Raw genomic sequence first — 7,508 nt, forward strand, 5'->3', positions numbered from 1 at the left:
ATACATGTATTTGACTTTGTCTACGTAATTAAGCTCCTCGAGTTCTCACGTTTTCCTCGACAACATTTATTATAACCAGAATCTGCTCTCTTAGTCTGTCGTTTGGGAAGGACAAAGGCCTCGTGAGAGCATGGCAAGGTTAGCTTGTTCTACTCTTACTTTCCGAGTTCTCGCTATAATCAAATATGAGGGAACAATAACACTACTAATATATAGTTGAAAAGTATTAGAGTGAGATTTACCCTACAATAAATCCATTATTATAATAATATCAATTTGATCTCATATCACGAATTTATTTGATTATAGTTGTAGCACTGCATGCACATATGGCAAATAAGACCTGCGAATACTCGTTAGCTAATTACTCAAAAGCCAAAAATATAAAAAGGAAAATAAAACAAAGCTAACTTTTAACTAATTCGGATGATACATTTATCGTTTTAGGTAATTCATCACGCTAAAGTAAAATAAAATCACTTACACGGTGTGTCAAAGGTAAGTGACTTAGGCTTGATTGAAACCTCTTAATCACTTACTTATGGTCGAAGGCAACTACTAATCTTTGTTGTTCTATTCTCTTTTGAATTTTGATTGTCAAAATTGTGCTTCCTGCAAAAATAATAATAATAATGATGAAAATATTAGAATCTCAAATATTAGGCAAGATATACCTAAGAATATAATTAAAAAAAAAACTTCTATGCATATAAACATGATATGATATCAAATGTAATATAATCGTAAGGATAAGTAAGAAGAAAAAAGTTAAATCTTATCAAAGTAAGAAACCACATGGTAAAAACGAATTATGAATTGCGTTTGGAAGTTGTTTTTATATGTGCAAAGAGCCAGTTATTCGTTTCCATTGAAATACAAACTTCTTAAAGAGAAATAGATGGCATTGTCAATTAACAACCTACGGCTTTTATTATGATAAACATAATTTAGAAAACAAAGTCAAATTCTAACTAACTATTATCTTAACGTTAAATATATGAATTAATTTAAGTAAAAAATTTTCACAAAAGAATCAGATTATTTAAAAATCTCTTAAAATTGATCTTAATATAAAAAACGTGAAGTAGTAGTGGTAGAATTCATATTCATCTAGTATTTCCAGAACTATCAATAGGAATTAGTAGTGTATAGAACGTCAGATTCTAATATTCTTTTGCAGTAATGAATTTTATTATTCTAATTTTAATCTAATTTTATTTTTATTAAAGATTTGTTTTATAATTAAGTAGTTCGAATAAGTTGGACTCTCTGTAATCGCTCGAAAAAAGCTTCCTTTATTAATATAGATAGATATTGACTAGTACTAGTATTGGTGCCCGGCTCGCCCGGGCTACCTCTACTTAAATTATTTAAAGTTGTATAACCCATAAACTTATCATTAATATATTTTTCTATGACATATCCTAAAATTACGATAAAATAAATTTTGAGACAAATTCACTACTCCCGCAATTAATATTTTACTCTTATTAATTAAACAATAGTAATAACATTTCACTACTTGCCCGTAATCATTGTTACTTTCCCTACTCCCGCCATAATTATTGTTACTGTCACTACTCCCGCCGTAATTATTGTTACTTTCACTCTTGTCGCATTAAGATTGATTATTTCACTACTCGCGTTATTGTTTCAACCATTTTCACTAATCTCGCTAATAATATTGTTACTTTTACTATTCAAATGAGTAATTACTATCATATAGTTACTACAATTCTTTTCTTTACTTATGGAATTACTTTTACTACTTAGGCATGCAATTTTAAGAAGATTATATATTTACATAAATATATTAGATAAATGTATTAAATCAAATCAAAAAAATTATACAATATAGTATAATTTATTTTAAGGAAATTGACCATCTTAATTAATTATTTTATTTTAAGGAAATTAACCATGTTTAGGAAATTAATCACCTTAATCGGGTCCATCACACTGTGTTAGTGATTTAAAACTATATAGTATAATTAATTTGTTTAACTTTCTTTAATTACATTGAAGTCCCTTGATTTCTGGAATCAATACGTCATTGCTCTTTCATGGATGCGTTTTACTTTTTCACGGACTTTTTTTCATAATTCTTCCATTGCATACCCTTTCTCAACAAAACAACAGAACTTTCTCTCTTATTTTTTTTTCTCTTCCCCTAACAAATTAATCAAAATACAACCAAATTCATCAATGATGCACTTTATTCATACATAAAACAAGTAATTGGTCTAATTTTATCAACAATACATCAATTTTTGCATTAAAATTAACTAATTACAAAGTCAATTAAGCTAACTAACACAATTAGGGTTTCATTCAAAAAACTTAATTGTTTTGGGGAAGGTGGCAGGCGGTGGTGGTCGTACATAGGGCTGTCGACGACGGTGATGATTACTGGACGGAGGCCAACGAAGGTGGTGGTAGGGACGAAGGTAACAGGGCGGAGAGAGAAGTGGTTGTTTGTGGGGAAGGTGGGCAGGGGCGGGGGAGGTGGTCGAAAATGGGAGAGGTGGCCGGCGGTGGAGTGGACGGAGGGCGGAGTTGACGGCAGTGAGGTGACTGACGGTGGGGGAAGGGTGTTGAAAATTTTAGGGGAAATTAAAGGAGAAAGTGTGTGATGGAGTAAAATGAAAAGGGTGATGTGGGTAATGTCGTCCATGATTAAGTAAAAGGCGTCCATGAAAGAGCACCACCCTTAATATATAGTATTGATAATAATTACTTTTTAAGTACATGATTGTATAGTATAATTTGTGATTTTGTTTTTTTATCATGAATAATAATAATAAGGATAATGAAAACTATCCGATGAGTACTCGAGTTTTGTTACTATTTGTTAATTTTAAGATTGAAGTTTGAAAGCACATCACTAAATCTAAAGATTACGGTATATCCTTATGTAGGAAAAAAAGTTATTTCCCGTGTATGTATTACAGTAATTAAGTTCAAACATCAGATGTAACTTAAAAGAATGGGATATTCTCACTCGTACCCCTCAATTTTTACGTTTTCTAAGCTATATTCCTTTTTGACCAAAAAATTTGACCTTCAATAACTCTTGGTTACGAGTTTAAAATACAGTAATTTTTTTTTTAAATTGATCGTCTTTACAAAATCTTCATTTTGAAAAAAAAAAACGGAAAATTCACGTGGTATCCTCGAACTTTGCCATTTTACACGTGGTACCCAACTTTTTAAGTTTGTGCACATGATATCTTTGAGATTTGATTTTCAAGCACAACGTGCCCTTTTTATCGTTCTTAAAACTTTCAATTGAGCATAAATCATAAACCAGAAATCAGAATTGACTAATTTTTTTTTTCAATTTGATTACCTCTTCGAGATCTATAAATTGATAAAACGAAAATGGTCATTCAGAAATTTAAGATCGAAGATATGGTTGATTTGAAATTTTCGTTAAAAAAAACCCTTTAAAATGTCAGTCGACAATTTTTTTTCTTCTCAAATTGTAGATTATGACGAGATATTCATTTTAGGAAAAAAATTTTGTTGATTCTGAATTCCGGTCTAGGAGTTATGCGCTATTGAGTTTTTTTATAGCGACAAAAGGGGCATGTTGTGCATGAAAATCAAACATGGAGGGTATCATGTACACAAACTTAAAAAGTTGGGTACCATGTGCAAAATGGCAAAGTTTGAGGGTACCACGTGAATTTTCCGAAAAAAAATCATCGATGTCTGAAATTGTAGCCGGGAATTATGGTCAGTCAAAGTTTATTTGTTAAAAAACTTTGCCCGTCAATAGGGTATTCACCGGTCCAAAATCGGACCGGACCGGATAACCACCTACTCAAAGACCGTGGACCGGTCCAGTTAGGAGGGGACCCAGACCGGAACCTTTTAGGTCTGGTTTTTCCAAGTTTGGACCAGACGGATACTACTTTACAAGGTAATTTTTTTTTTGTTATTGTGGACCGGACCAGATCAGAGACCGGTCAATATTTTTTTTGGGATCCGGAGACTGGACCGGTGTGTATTCAGTCTAGTGTCGGTCCGATTTGCCGGTCCAGTCCACTTTTTGTTCCCCTCATAATAACTCCTGACTACGAGTTCAGAAAGCGGTGATTTTTTTTTCAAATTGACGGCCTTTACGAGATAATTGGTTTGAAAAAAAGAATTTATCGCTTTTTGAACCCGTTAGTTATTAACGAACAACGATTTTTTTTATATAAAAAAAAGAATACACCCTAGAAAACGAAAAAGTTGAGGATACAAATGTAAAAATCCCTAAAAGAATGGAGTTAAACTCGAATGAACTGCTTCTGAATTAAGCAAACCAGTCCATATCAAAATCGATTAAATAAAATTCTAAAAAATTTCGATCATCCGCATTCTCTCTCTAAAAACCCTAGCCTCCATCAATTATATGTGGGGCTCCCATCGATTTTCAATCGATCGATGGTAAGCTCCAAAATTGTTTCAAATTTCAATCAATAGTATGCATATTTATCTTCTATTTAATAAAAGTCTCCCTTTTGGTGAAAATCGTTTTTCTGGCCTTTATTTCGGGGGTTTTCCATTCATTCGTGGGTTTAGTCTTATCAGTAATAGGACGAGCCGAATTGTTTGATCATGTTTTGAGATCCCTACTCCCTAGTTTATTAGAAAGTTATTTTTCTTTGGTTTCCATTAGATTGTTTTTCGATTCTACCTATCCTTTGTAAGTGTCGTATGACGTTCTACTAATGAATTGTTCTTAACTTTTAAAAAAAATTCAAAAAAATATCCGAAATAATCCAACCGAATACAAGTACATACTCCCTCTGTCCCGGTTATTTGTTGTCCTTTTCCATATTGGGGTGTCTCACTGAGTTGTTGTCCTTTCTATTTTAAGAATGAACTTGATGAACAATTTGATCATTCACATTTAATTTGTTCCACTTGTCATTTGGTAATTGGCCCCTTCTTCTTTCCTTGGTCTTTGTGCCAAAACCAAAGGACAACAATTGACCGAGACGGAGAGAGTACAAATATACAATATCAAAAATATCCCGTGCCCCAAGTCTGAACCACTTGAATTGATTTATACCACTTGAATTGATTTATAATACTACTGCACTAAATTTTACATATTTTGGGGGATGGAGTTGCACCCCCTTGGGACGCCCCTGATTAGAGATGAGCAATCAACAATTCTATACAATAACATAAAAAGCCTAGATTGACTAGCTACAAGAATAACACGTGGCAGAATACAATATCTTCAAAGCATTACTCCACAACATAATCACAATATCTCACTCGTTAATGCCAAACTTTTCATCTTCTACAATTATGAGATCAATTCAATAAAATTTTACCTATAAAAGATGATCCATTGATAAGAGCTCTAGCACATTCCTAGCAAAAAATAAATGACATAAAAGTTTGTCTATTTTCACCTATATATATTTCATTTTGGTTTGATTTTTCAAAACTTTTCATATCTTTGTTTTGTGGTAAGTGGGAATCAAATTAATGGACGAGAAATTAAGAGATAAGAGGGACATAAAAGAAAAGATAACAACATGACAGGCATTTGTATTGTATAATTTGTTATTGCCATTGTCGAATGTTGTTGAAGACACTTGAGATCATCAATGATCAAATATAATCATCCGTTATGACCGAGGGAGAGCAAACTTTGTTGAAGATAGCCTTAACTTAGTCAAGTTGTATCATTAGTTTTTTAGTCTCACATTTTTAACAGTGATAAAATGTTTTGGAGATATATATTTTTAATATATATTCATAATTGTTAATGTATATTAATTTATTAGGATTAATATTAACAACAGATTACAAATGTATTGACCAAAGCAAGTTTAGTGTAAATATAGTATTCTTTATAATATTTATCAAGTGACACCGACTACTAATAAATAATATGTTGGTGATTTAAGAGTAATTACCGGTTCATTTAGCGTAATTAAGATTGGTCCGTAGATGGGTAATCTCTAAATAATATAATGTGAGTTCGGGAAGTACGGAGTGTACACTCGCATAATTATTTACGGAATTACGGTATAGTTTTCGGTTCGAATAACTATGACGGAGGTTGGTAGTAATTAAATTACTCGGGTTTTAATTAATTGAAACCGGAATTTCTGAAGAGTTATAACTCTTCATAAATCCATCTCCCAATCCCCTGCTTTCCAGTTTCTTTGTCATTATAAATAGACAAAGGGAAAAGAAGAAAAAGGTAACAGAACAATCTTCTTTTGCATCATAAAGAACGAACAACATAACATCCTACAACAAAATACTTCTTAATTATATCTCTGTATTCTGTGCCGAATACAGAGGGCAACCGTCTTATCTCAATAGAAAATTCGATACAACCCAGGCACTAAAGTAAGGGTCGAATTGTTCTATTAGGAAAGCATAGCGATTCGGTGCGGTTTTCATTATTGTCAATCCTTATTCGTGCATAAACAAATTTCTAACAATCTAATAGAACAATTCTGAAATCTTTCAAGATGACGAATGTTAAGGAATGATAATGAAGGTTAACACTACTGAAATTTGTGGGTGATTATTTTAGAATATAGCAGAAAAGGATGGAGAAGAAATTTGTATTATGTTGACTATATATGTCAAGGGACACATTCTTAAAGAGTATTTTATTGATTTTGGATCAACGATATCGACTTATGAAAATCAGAGAGATTTGTTTGCGTTTTAGTGGAGATGAGAATGGGTATTAGTAATTGACTACACTGTTGTGATGTTACATTCTCATGAGGCACGACTCACGAGGGTTTGATAATATGGGAATGTTCATGGAGTAAATTTACAAATCAAAATTTGGCAACACTTGCAGATAAGTGATTCAATTTAATTGTCATTTTATGTCGCTTTAATTCATGCAGTAACATGTTTGGAGCATTTAGTAAACATATTCGTTATTTAATTTACATTCACTTTGGCCGCCTGTGTTATGTTACTAAAATGGATGGATGGTTGAATTGCTTACAAGAATCAGTTGTTTGAATGCATTCTGACATGTTTTGGTGATCAATGGAATCTCTGATGATATGTCATGAATTTGCTTTGCATTTAATATGCCAAGATTCTACCCAATCTCTTGAATGAAGTTTGATACTTTGATGTAATTATTGGTTTAGTAATTCATGGCTTATGACACATTTAAGCGTCTGTCATGTATGATTTATTGGAAATTCAAATATGATTCATATGTATGCAGTGATGGTTACTTATAAGAGATCAAACATTGATATTATGACTAATATGAATGATAATGTATTGTACGAAAGCATTATTTATGTTATGTAGATGACTTTCTTAGTGAAGATATGTCTTAATTTTTTATAAATAATTCTATTGACATCTACTTGTGGTTGTCGATGAGTCGAATGACAATACTTTGCATCATGGTTAGTTCATGTTATTTGATAATGATTGTGATATAACATGAGTCCTTTGTTTTGGCATTAACAATGTTAATATTGGTAAATTAATTTAAGCTTGGG

Source organism: Silene latifolia, chromosome 1 (assembly GCF_048544455.1).
Source record: "Silene latifolia isolate original U9 population chromosome 1, ASM4854445v1, whole genome shotgun sequence".
Lineage (NCBI taxonomy): Eukaryota > Viridiplantae > Streptophyta > Magnoliopsida > Caryophyllales > Caryophyllaceae > Silene > Silene latifolia.